Genomic DNA, 10,757 nt, shown 5'->3' with positions numbered 1-10,757 from the left:
TAAAATGAAATTAGGGACAGACAAACTTACTATAATTACTTGATCCATAGTAAGTGATAAATTACTAGATGAAACACCCTTTGCTATATAGGAGTTTATAAACTACCAGATGAGGGTGCCAAAGAGCTAGCTACAATACTGGAGTTCATGACTTACTAGACAAGGATGTCCAAGAACAGGTTTCTATATAGGAGTTTATGACTTACTACATGAACTTACTAGATCAAAACACCCAAGAGCAAGTTACTATAAAGGAGTTTGTGATTTTCTAGATGAATTAGAAAATTGCTAGCTTACTTGCTAGATTAAATGTGAAAACTCCTACTTGTAACTAGGAATTATTGAGCATGTACTCTAACTTACTATCTAGAAACACGTCCAAAGTTCCTTGAATTCCCTTACCTTGGTGGACCTTCAATAATATGGCAGACCTCTCAAAACTCTTAGCAGCTTCTACGCTTGCAGGTTTCCAACCTGGAGCACCTTCCCAATAGTGCATCCAACCATCCTGCCTGTAGTTCTGTCATCTCCCCTCCTTCTGCAGGTGGTGGTTCACCTGAAACTCCCCCTTCTGTAGCTGTTCTTGGCCTATCGACGCCAAGCCCCTTCAATTGCACTCCCTCTAGGCTTCTGTAGCTGCCCCTTCCATGATGGGAGCTCTGAACCCTTTTCAAGGCAATGGCCCTGAGAGCTTTCCCCCCCTCAGGGTGTGCCGCATTTGCTTAGTATGGACACCTCGCCTCCTCTCTTTTCTGAGCGGCCCCAGCTCTGAGCGGCGTCCTCTTGGTGCCCCTCAAGCTCATGGTGCTCCCTCTTTTTATAGGCTTCTGCAACTGGAAGCCTTCTCAAGGCTCCCAGATGTTAGATGATTAATCCATGTCATCACACCAGTCAGCAACCCACACACGTGGTCAGATGCCAAACGGCCCATCTTGTAACTGCCTCCTCACGTGTATATAACTGCACCTCCTCAAATAATTACAACATACGCTTCTAGCCATCGCTTCTTGGCTCTCTCCCTCTGCGTGTCATCTGGCTTAACAGCCTCTCTCTCTCACTCTCTCTTTCAGTGAGTTCCCTTCTCTCACATGGTATCATCGCAGTAGAAGATCCTTCCTCTTCTGTGGAAGCCCCACCATGGAGTCTCTTGCACTTCTCCTGCAGCTATGGGCACAGAACCTCGCCACCCTTTCTGTGAGTCAGCCATGCCAGAGTTGTGGAGCCTCCTTTGTCACAAGGCACCCCAACAGACAACCGAAAGGCCCCACTGCTGTTTATCATACCCTGCCTCTTTCTGATTTCATGGTGAAGCCCTCTCCTTCTCCCATCTTCCAAGGCTGCCCGTTGCAAGCAACCACACAACCGCTCATTGCTGATACAAAAACCACCCATGAGTCCGCCACTATTCCTCCTGGGAGGCGCTATCCCATACCTCATGCGCTGCTCCTGCTGCTTATATGGGCAAATAACTTCATCCTAGTTCTCTTGGTGGCCTTGCGGAGAGCCAGTCGAGTCCTCTGCGGAGCCTCCTCCCTGGTGAGTTCCTCAATATGTGGCTGCATGGACAACCCCACCCTTGAAGAGCCCTTGTGTGCTCCTGTGTTGCCCCTTATTGGTGGTGCTGATGGCCACGGCGCAATCATCGATGCCCATCATGCAAACCACCCTACTCCTGTGGTACAACCTGCCCCAACGTGGCCTGTTTTGCAGGCAGTGTCCAACAAGCCAACCATAACCTTGCTGCCCTCGTTACCGCCTTGGTCCAAGCTATCCACCCTGCCCAGTCCCTTGCAAGCATAGCCAACCCACCATGCGACCTGGTTGTTGGCACCACCAACACCTTCCCTGGCGCAACCCAAAAAGCTGCAGGCCAAACCCATGAACGGCCTTCTCGCGCTGCAGACACGCCTGCTAGTGCTTCTGTTGCTGATGCGATCACGACGACACATTTAACTACTTGTGACATTATTGCTCCAATGTGGCCAGGCATGCCTCCATCCTTTCGGGGCCAGTATTTGTCCACTCTGAACGCCACTGTTGAAGGTGCTGAAGGTGATGATGATTCAACCATCATCAACGCCTTCCTTGGGAAATTGGTTGGAGCAGATATTGTGGATGATCAACCCACACCTTCTACTGTGAACCCCGTGAAGCTCTCTTCAAGGCCTCTCATGGCGCTTCACACAGCCCAGTCTGATGTTAAAAAACCTGCAGCAATCAAAACTGATGGTGCTCACGCCAATGCCGACATTGGTGCCGCCCACCAAGCAACTGGAAATGCCATCGCGTCATCCCTCCTTGCACGCGGCACTGCCCACCTTGGAAACACTCTGCAAGCTCCCGCTCAACCCCTACTTGCAGATGCTATTGCAACCTTTCCTGCTGCTGTCAAAAGAGATGGCGCCCCTGCTGCTGCTGACAATGGTATAGCCCTCAAATCCTCAACCTTGTTGGAAGTGATCACAAGTGTGCCCACACCTTTCAACTTGGATTTGCTTGATTGCTGTGAACCGGTTTCCATTCACTGCGACAATCAAACCCCTTGCCACTCTTCTGGCGTCCATCCCCGCAGGAATGGTGGACCTCCGAGTCGCAGCTCCATAGCACCTTCTACTCCCGATCTTCAAGCATTCGGCCATTTCAGTTTAGCTTGTGTAACTCAGGCCCGATATGTGCCACCCTTTGTTGTGAAGGTCAAGATCGCTCAAGATCCCTACCATCCTCCATCCTTATGCGTTTACTGCAAAGGTTGCTTTCACAAATGCAGCTCCAACTCAAAACCTTCGAGTGCCATCAACCCTCGCAGGCACGATGATCCACGCAGGACTAATGATCACACAATCAACGTTCTCTACCTTGTCTCCCGTAAGCAACCGGACATGTACCTTGCTCCCAACTACCTCTTCCGCTTCATGCAGAACCCCAATGCATCAAGCATGCAAATGCTCACTCAAATTCAGTGCTATCTCCAACAACTTGAGCCATCCGCTCATGATGTAGCAACCTCCCAACCTCCCATCCAATTGGCTACTCTAATCCAACCTTTTCCAAGTGAGCCTTTCCCTCAAACCAATTCTCAGCTCCATGATACAGCAAACTTTCCCTTGCTAAGAGTTGTCTCTTCTACCCCCTTTGATCCTGGTGGTGATGTCTACAAAACCATTGCTGCAGATGAAGACCATGCCATCGACGACCACCCTGCTGCAATTCTTGCTGAAGAAGGAGTTGCAGGCGCACAACCTTCAGGTGAGCCTATTGTGGCCGAGATTTCCTGCATGCCTGTTGTTCTCACACTCGTCTATGCTCCATTTGATACTGGTGGTGGAGTCCCTCCTGGTCAGCATGCCAAGGCTCATTTCATACCTCTCCTTTGAGTGCACACCCATCCTCATCATCAGCTACTGATTCCCTCCAACCCCAACATTGCCCTGTTGGAGCCTCCAAACTCATCCCTCGCCAAACTACAGAGGGCTGTTTACCTTTCCGCTCAGCTGATACACATAACCATTCTCTTCTATCAGTTGGCATGTCTCTACAATCAATTCACCTTATCCTCAACATCAACTTTGACATTCAATGATGATTTCATGGTTTCATCTCTCTTGAGGAGGCAAAAATGTCATGTTCAAGATCGTGAAAGCGTGCACGCAGTGGACCTGTCAAAGGATACCAAATCACATACAAAGCGAAGATCAGAGTTGAAGATTCGACTCTTGATGAAGGCAACCATTGACCCTAGCTGAATCAATTTCCAGCCTCGTTCATAACTCCATTATGTTAAGGTTGCATAAGCATGCTCATTGTATAAAAGCCAAAGCATGTAGCTTCGCATTCACCATGAATCCATAACACATGGATGCCCTTGTATGACGACATGTCTTACGGGTGCGTGGGGCGTGTTAGATGATTAATCCATGTCATCACACCAGTCAGCAACCCACACACCAACCCACACACGTGGTCAGATGCCAAACGGCCCATCTTGTAACTGCCTCCTCACGTGTATATAACTGCACCTCCTCGAATCAATACAACAAACGCTTCTAGCCATCGCTTCTTGGCTCTCTCCCTCTGCGTGTCATCTGGCTTAACAGCCTCTCTCTCTCACTCTCTATTTCACTGAGTTCCCTTCTCTCACACCAGAATGGCCTCCATGCTCAGCACTGCGCCGCCCTTTCTCTGTCATATCCACACACGCGGCTCTCCCTGCTGGCGGCGGCCCGCGTGCAAGGCCATGCTCGCTATGATTGCAGGTGACCCCTCCATGACCTTTTTTTATTTTTGAAGCCAGGGGGCGATTCCCACCTAGAGAAAGCCTCTCAAGACCATGACTCCGGAAAAAACCTCTTTTGAGTGACCCCTTTGAAGCATCCTCCTCTCGTCAAGGAAGGCTCACCATAAATTCATGGGCGGGTTGTCTAGGTTTAGATATGTAGGAGCACTGACTTTCATAACGATGAGCACAAATCTTTGCAACCAGTTGACCCTGAAGATACCCATAAATATGCATTACATCAGAAACGACGACTACCAAGAAATGCCGCACCGTGATTATTTCTGACTATGTACAACGTGAGAAAAGTTTTGGCCGTGCTTGATGATGGCCAAAATTCTTCCTGCTCGGTTGTCATCTTTAGTATTCAAAGAATTTTCTTTGTTGAGCTCGATTTTTTGAAGCTTCTAGCGAGATGCACCTTGAAGCTACTTCCATTATCTGCATAGGCATTACACATATAGCCAATTGTTAGGGTGGCCAATTCTTGGATGCACTCACGGAGGAAAATCTGGAATCCATCAACGACACCATCACTTGGATTACATAAGAATTTATAAGGAGTATTACCCAAGCGGGCCATTAACAACACCGTTGATTAGATTAACCAAAAACAAAGGAGTTTAAAATCCCTTTACAAGAGTTTAGCAAAGTTAACTTAGCAAAAAATGTATGTGAGCGCCCGATGTCGATGATGAATCACTTGGCAATGATGATCTTAAAACTCTCGATGCTCTTGACGATGATGGTGAAGTCTCCTCTGCGCAATTGTAAAGAGTTCTCTCTTCTCTTCCTACTTTAATTGCCTTCAAGGGTTCGGCCAAGGCCCTCTCTTTGACGCGTCCATTACTGCTAAGTAAGAGACAAAGCTTGTAGCCAATCATTCCTCCAAGCTTCTCTAGTATTCCTTGCTTCTTCAATTAAGAGATTGTGTGAGGTCTTGTTGCCGTCCTTTACCGAGAAAGAAACTAACCTTCAAGTCCCAAGTAAAAGAGAGATCGAGCTCTCTTCATGCCAAGAGAGAGTGTAGCCTTCAAGTTCGAGATAGAGAGAGCGAGAAAGATAATCTATGAAACTCCTTTCCTCTTCATGTCCCGTTTCACCTTCGTGCTCATGCCTTGCATTCCAAGGTATCACCTTGTACTTTACCTTCACCTACATGTTCTCCTCCCTTATTGCATGCCCAAAAATCCCTTTTTTTCTATATTTATAACATCCCCTCCCTAAGCAGCGACGGGTTGTCATTGCTAGGGCTGTGGGAAGATGTGGCATGGCGACTTGCAACACATCACCAAAACTCACAAAAAATGGTACCAAAGAGGGAGCAACGCCCTTTTGGATAACTCTCAACCCAATACCGAGCTTGTCTCAGCATTACCAAGCGTGCCATGAGATACTTTGTCTCCTTCGCTTCCCCTACCCGCTGCCTGCGCGATGGCATCTCTATTTTTCTTTCTCCCTTCACACCCATTAAACCCTATTTTACTCAATGGGCGGCCAATTCTCTTGAGGTCATGGGCAGCCCTCCTTTGATTTCATAAATGCACCACATTTGGCATATGTATCGGCCAAGGAATCACATTTGGCATGCACATCAACCAAGGCATTGCCTAGCAGCACATTTAACACACAAAGCTCATCAAGAACTCAATGTGATTTTCTAAAGGAACCTCATTTGGCGTATACGTCAACCAAAGCCTCTCCAACCACAACTTTCTAACCAACTTCCCACTGCCATGTTGGGCATTCTGAGCAATCAATTCTCTTCAAGACTCAACCCTTTTAAATGGGGGCTCATCAAAAACTTTATGTGTGTGCTAAGAGCACCACATTTAATTACATATCAACCATGGTAGTGCCTTCAATAGACTGCAAGAGATGACACTCCGGACAAGATGCTCCTCAAGCACTTACTGATCTATTAAGTTCACCATATTTTACAACCTGGTTGAAGCCCAATAACTCCCAAATGAAACGCTAGCCAAGGCAACCAAATTGGTACGAAACTGGTCCTCGGTGAAACGGACAATATCTTGGCAAGCAAAACTCCGATTGCCAATCTTAAAAGACCGATGTGCTCCACAAGATTAGCACTTCAGGCACATGTATGCATTTCATCCCTAACCCTTCATCTGCAGTTGTCCAATCGAATATGATAATCCACTCAACTTCAAACTATCACAACTTCCTCATTGTAGGTCATCTATATCCCAACAATCTACCAACCAAAACTTTGGTTTGTAATTTCCATAACACCTCAGGGGAGAACCATTTTTTTCACTAATGAAGTGGAGACCATCTTCGACCCTCTTCCACCTCCTACTTTGGATAAGGGGGAGACAGAGGAGAGGGAGATCGATGATTCAGGTCTGGCGGTCGTAGCTCTTAGCGACGATGATTATGATGATGATGATGATGAGATGGATGATGAAGAATTCAAAGATGATAAAGCCAAGGCATCCACAAACAAAAATTATATCTCTCTTTAATTATTTAGGAGCCATGGGCTTAGAATTGGATGCCACTTCTTGTAGGGATCTGTTGGTCTTCTTGTGTTAGCTCTCTTTAACCAATGTACCGTAGCACTATTTTCAGTCAGTGGTCTTCCCTTTTCTTCCGCCAAGTCTTCCCTTTTCTTCCCTTGGCAGCCTCCAATTGCATACGGCTTCCAAACTCTCTTGCGGCCTTGCATGCCTGCCCACCAGAGGCAATCTCCAACTACTTTCGTTGCACTTGACTCCAATAACAGCTTTCGGCCTTCTCACCTTATGGTGACCCCAGCTTTTTCTCTTCCGTACCCGACCAGTGATCTTCTTCTCGTTTATGGCCAGACCCTCAGTGACTCGCCAGCATGCAGCTCGGCCTCCCTTTTCTCCTCATGCAACTTGCGACCTCCTCACCAGATCGTGCTCCTTCCTTCTTTGCAAAAATGCCTGCACCTGGCTGTAATAGCATCGCCTCGCAAGTTGACGACTCTCCCTTGCTCATCACCCCCTGCAACTCACGGCTTTTGCCAGCCTACCACCCCTCTGGCTTCATCCTCATGACCCGAATATCATCCTGCAGCCCCCACCCTTGCAGCACTCTCTCCCCATCACTGTGGCGGCTACTGCATAGCCCCCTTCTCTGTGGATGGCGCCCTCACTCTCGGCAGGCCCTGGCCGCCCCTCACAGATGCAGCCGCCGACTAATTTTCCCTCGGGCTGTCCACTTCGCTTCTGGCTGCATCCTCCTCATGCAACTGGCTCCGGCTCCTCGTCATCACCTGCATGCAACAACAAGTGGCGCTCTTTCCTTCCTGACTGCAGCTCGCCCTCGATTTTTTTATCATGGCAAGCTGTTTAACAAAAGTTCACTTTGCGACTTGGGCTGCCTTCCCACGAGAGGCAACCCGCGGTCCTCCGTGTATAGCTTCACATCCCGTACCATGACCTGAGGCCCCGCTTTGGAACCACAGGATCCACGGCTTTAAGTACACACAATTGGTCCACAAGAATTAAGTCCCTGGATGCTGTGATAATGGCCGATAGTGGCGACCACAACAAGCATTGGCCGCTCCGAATCTCGATGCAACCATAACAGCAGCAAACATCTTGATGAGTAGAGGCCCAAAATCATGGCACGACCTGTGGTGTGACACATCTAGCATAGTAGAGTGTTGCGCAGACATCCCGCACAAAATCCTATATCACAAACCTGATGGTACCTTCATCCAGCACTCCTTGTCCCGCTCACAAGCTTGTGATATCAACCTTTGCTTCTGCCGCCTGTGATAGAAAGAAACCCTTGAAGTTTTCTCTAGCAAATGCTCCATCTAGATGTACTTGGCCCCTAACACCATCAAACACTTGCCCAATGTACCTGCCACTTACCTACAAACCGCCATGCATGGACTTCTTGCACCTCCATGGGTCGACACAGTCGGGCTATACTAACCTCACATATTTTTTAAAACTTGAAACCACTTTGCAAAGCTCCCAAATGCATGTATTTACATCTTCTTGTACATAAAACCATGCATATACACGCTAATTTGTACTCGCCAAAAGCGGTCTATCACCATCGCCCACCCTCTAGGTAGAGCATTTATGCTCAACCAAGAGACTATTTGAATCTGGAACCGTTAGGAAGAGAATGGAGTCTAGGAGGGCATCTTTATTTGGCAGTTTAAGGGAGTCAAGCCTTTAGTATTAAGAAAGCAATCAAAGGACAACTTTCGAATTCAAACAAGTAAAACGGCTAGTTTATTTGAATTCAAATTTCCTCCCAAAATGAAATTTAAAATCTAGCGGGCAAAAGTATATCATGTAACATATGTATGGAAAGAGCTCGGCGTCTGGATTCTAGATCTACAATCTCTACTCAACCCGAAGATCATATGTAGGAGTTATGGAAGGCCAAAAATCATAAATTTGTCCGCCCCCTTTTTGGGGAGAAAACTGCATCCTTTGACCACTCTTACACACCCACCATTCTAGCACACATGGCATGTATCTATTCGTCCAAATATTAATCACCTCCATAATTTCATGGCAAATAAAGAGGCACTCCTAGACCCCATCCTCTTCCTAATGCCAAATCTCTCGGAAAATATTTCTTCTATCTATAACCATTTATTCTATAGCGCAAACGTTCTCCTGACAATTTTTTCAACTCATATGTGCCATTAGGAAATACATGCTTCACTCTGTATGGACCCAACCATTTGTCCCTCAACTTCTTTTGAAAAGTAAAATCCAAGCAAGAATCACACTTCATCACCATCACATCTCCCTCTTTAGTCTCTTTCTCTGGTAGCCACTTACTCATTTTCTGCATCCTTGTCTCTTCTTGTTGAAGATAATAATCACTTGCTTTCTCTCTATTCATTCACAACAACTCTAGAGAAAGAATTCTTTCCTGTAGCTTGTCATTATGCAAACCTTGCTTTTTGCATAGCAACTTCAAGACATCCAATTGCACTTGTATGGACATAAGAGATTCCTTTCCATAAACAAACTCATATGGTGTAAATTGTGTCGTCACTCTATAATTTTCCAAGTCCAAGTACTACTCTTTAGGATGCTCTCTAGCATACTTTGGTAGCATCTTCACAATTTGACCATTGTAGTTTTCAACCAATCCATTGCATTGTGGGTAGTAAGGAGAAGAATGCCTATGATGAATTTTCAATTTCTCCATGAGAGTAGCAACAATTTTTTTCCTAAACATTGGTCCACGATCAGAAATGATAACCATAGGAGCTCCAAACCTGCAACACACCTGTTCACACAAAAACGAGGCCACCTATTTTGTCAAATAGTCCAGATCCACAAGGATATACCATTTTCCATTGTTGGTTCTTGGCATTGGACTACAACATCCACGTCCCATTTTGCAAATGCATCATAAGGCATTATAGCTTTTTGAGGCTCAACCAAAAGTTTGGATTTGCAAACACTTGGTATTCATGGCATGGCATGCACCAAAATAAAGCATCTCTCATCATCGACGGCCAACAATAATCTGCTCTCAAAATACAAAAGACAACCTGATCCTTGCTTTGATGGTCTATTTCTTCATGGTAGTGCTCCAAAATCAAGCCTATTTCTTCTTTGAACGTCACTTTTCTCAAAATGCTATCCTTTCCATAAAGCATGAGATCCTCACCTACCCATGTTTAGTTTCTTGCTTTTACAACAGTTCTCTCATGCCGAACCTTTCACATGCCCTCCAAACATTTCCCTTCACCAAGAAATACTTCTACAACTTGCAATGATTTTCTTCCTACATACAAGGCTTCCTTGACCTTTAAAGAAGCTACCAAGGCATCCAACTTGTCCCTAGCCAACTCATCAGCTTCGTTATGAGGAACATTCTTAAACTATATCTTCTCAAACTCATGCAAAATCTTCTTGATGCCATAGAACCAATTCTTCAAATTGTCTTTCTTAATATTCCATAAACCAAGCAACTGACTCATGACTAGCAACACATCCCCCTTTTGTAACAATGACTCTCTTCAATCCAAACTCAACACATTGCTTCAACCCAAGGAAAAGAGTGACATAGTCAGCCTCATTGTTATTTTCAGCTTCATCAGGATCGTAAGCTCTAGAAAAGATTACATCATCTTTTGGGTTCTTAATGATTACCCCACCACTTGCCTTTTGAAAAACTTTCTTGTATGCACCATCAAACATCATTGTATATGCATCTATAATATCTACTTCCTCTTCATGATCATTCTTGTCAACCCTTGGGTAATATGGAAGCTCCCCTCCCTTGTGTACCACTATGTCCGCCAAGTGAGATTTAATAGAATGATCCACTTTAAACTCAAATGCTTCAAGATTCTCATGAGACAATGCCTTTGTGAATAGATCTGCAAGGTTGTCCTGTGTTGGCACATAATCCAAGCTGATCTCTCCTTATGAGAGCCTCTCCCCGACATAGTGGTAATGCACCTCAATGTGATTACTGCGAGCATGAAAAACTAGGTTCC

General features: G+C 45.9%; 1 pseudogene; it reads left to right on the top strand.

Moving 5' to 3' along the window:
• The first annotated feature begins 263 nt into the window (after positions 1 to 263).
• On the top strand, positions 264 to 7,548 carry LOC147455497 (uncharacterized; annotated as a pseudogene).
• The last annotated feature ends 3,209 nt before the right edge of the window (positions 7,549 to 10,757 follow it).

This window comes from Adiantum capillus-veneris, chromosome 6 (assembly GCF_014529385.1).
Source record: "Adiantum capillus-veneris isolate H3 chromosome 6, ASM1452938v2, whole genome shotgun sequence".
NCBI classification, from domain to species: domain Eukaryota; kingdom Viridiplantae; phylum Streptophyta; class Polypodiopsida; order Polypodiales; family Pteridaceae; genus Adiantum; species Adiantum capillus-veneris.
Note: the sequence above shows the minus strand (reverse complement) of the source record. Positions and strands in the feature narration are given on the sequence as shown.